This window comes from Acipenser ruthenus, unplaced genomic scaffold (assembly GCF_902713425.1).
Source record: "Acipenser ruthenus unplaced genomic scaffold, fAciRut3.2 maternal haplotype, whole genome shotgun sequence".
Classification (NCBI taxonomy): domain Eukaryota; kingdom Metazoa; phylum Chordata; class Actinopteri; order Acipenseriformes; family Acipenseridae; genus Acipenser; species Acipenser ruthenus.
In genome coordinates this window covers 25,001-27,500 of record NW_026708892.1, presented here as the reverse complement: position 1 = coordinate 27,500, position 2,500 = coordinate 25,001, and positions in this window count along the sequence as shown.

Below are 2,500 nucleotides of genomic sequence, written 5' to 3'. Positions count from 1 at the left end.
GTTCACAGGGACCTCCTGGAACTCTCGCTCCGTAACACATAGCAAATCTGTCCCTTCAGAAGAAGGTAACTTTTAATTGGAGCTCTGGTCATGTCAGCTACTTCTGCCCATGGTCATGTAGGCTAATTCTGCCTCTGGTCATGTCAGCTAATTCCGCCTATGGTCATATTAGCTAATTCCGCCTCTGGTCATGTCAGCTAACTCCGCCTATGGTCATGTCAGCTAACTGTGCCTATGGTCATGTCAGCTAACTGTGCCTATGGTCATGTCAGCTACTTCTGCCCATGGTCATGTCAGCTACTTCTGCCTATGGTCATGTCAGCTACTTCTGCCTATGGTCATGTCAGCTACTTCTGCCTATGGTCATGTCAGCTACTTCTGCCTATGGTCATGTCAGCTAACTGTGCCTATGGTCATGTCAGCTACTTCTGCCCATGGTCATGTCAGCTAATTCTGCCTATGGTCATGTCAGCTAATTCTGCCTCTGGTCATGTCAGCTAATTCTGCCTATGGTCATGTCAGCTACTTCTGCCTATGGTCATGTCAGCTACTTCTGCCTATGGTCATGTCAGCTAACTGTGCCTATGGTCATGTCAGCTACTTCTGCCCATGGTCATGTCAGCTACTTCTGCCTATGGTCATGTCAGCTACTTCTGCCTCTGGTCATGTCAGCTAATTCCGCCTCTGGTCATGTCAGCTAATTCCGCCTCTGGTCATGTCAGCTAATTCCGCCTCTGGTCATGTCAGCTAACTGTGCCTATGGTCATGTCAGCTACTTCTGCCTCTGGTCATGTCAGCTACTTCTGCCTCTGGTCATGTCAGCTAATTCCGCCTCTGGTCATGTCAGCTAATTCCGCCTCTGGTCATGTCAGCTAACTGTGCCTATGGTCATGTCAGCTACTTCTGCCCATGGTCATGTCAGCTACTTCTGCCTATGGTCATGTCAGCTACTTCTGCCTCTGGTCATGTCAGCTAATTCCGCCTCTGGTCATGTCAGCTAACTGTGCCTATGGTCATGTCAGCTACTTCTGCCCATGGTCATGTCAGCTAATTCTGCCTATGGTCATGTCAGCTAATTCTGCCTCTGGTCATGTCAGCTAATTCTGCCTATGGTCATGTCAGCTACTTCTGCCTATGGTCATGTCAGCTACTTCTGCCTATGGTCATGTCAGCTAACTGTGCCTATGGTCATGTCAGCTACTTCTGCCCATGGTCATGTCAGCTACTTCTGCCTATGGTCATGTCAGCTACTTCTGCCTCTGGTCATGTCAGCTAATTCCGCCTCTGGTCATGTCAGCTAATTCCGCCTCTGGTCATGTCAGCTAATTCCGCCTCTGGTCATGTCAGCTAACTGTGCCTATGGTCATGTCAGCTACTTCTGCCTCTGGTCATGTCAGCTACTTCTGCCTCTGGTCATGTCAGCTAATTCCGCCTCTGGTCATGTCAGCTAATTCCGCCTCTGGTCATGTCAGCTAACTGTGCCTATGGTCATGTCAGCTACTTCTGCCCATGGTCATGTCAGCTACTTCTGCCTATGGTCATGTCAGCTACTTCTGCCTCTGGTCATGTCAGCTAATTCCGCCTCTGGTCATGTCAGCTAATTCCGCCTCTGGTCATGTCAGCTAATTCCGCCTCTGGTCATGTCAGCTAACTGTGCCTATGGTCATGTCAGCTAACTGTGCCTATGGTCATGTTACTGAATGGGGACCCAGGCTATGGCTCGCACTTGCCCCGGGCAGGGTTCCACGGCCCCGGGCTGGCTCCCACCACCCAGGCCTCTGCTCCCACTGCCCCGGCTTGGGTTCCACGGCCCCGGCTTGGGTTCCACAGCCCCGGGGACAGTTCCCGCCTCCCACCACCCATGCCTCTGCTCCCACTGCCCCGGCTTGGGTTCCACGGCCCCGGGCTGGCTCCCACCACCCAGGCCTCTGCTCCCACTGCCCCGGCTTGGGTTCCACGGCCCCGGGGACAGCTCCAGCCTTTGCCCCGGCTTGGGTTCCACGGCCCCGGGCTGGCTCCCACCACCCAGGCCTCTGCTCCCACTGCCCCGGCTTGGGTTCCACGGCCCCGGGGACAGCTCCAGCCTTTGCCCCGGCTTGGGTTCCACGGCCCCGGGGACAGCTCCAGCCTCCCCGGGCTGGCTCCCACTTGCCCGGGCAGGGTTCCACGGCCCCGGGCTGGCTCCCACCACCCATGCCTCTGCTCCCACTGCCCCGGCTTGGGTTCCACGGCCCCGGGGACAGCTCCAGCCTTTGCCCCGGCTTGGGTTCCACGGCCCCGGGGACAGCTCCAGCCTCCCCGGGCTGGCTCCCACTTGCCCGGGCAGGGTTCCACGGCCCCGGGCTGGCTCCCACCACCCATGCCTCTGCTCCCACTGCCCCAGCTTGGGTTCCACCGCCCCGGGCTAATTCCGACTATGGTCATGTTAGCTAACTCTGCCTATGGTCACGTTACTGAAACCTGGCTATGGTCATGCTGGCCGATTCCGCCTATGGTCACG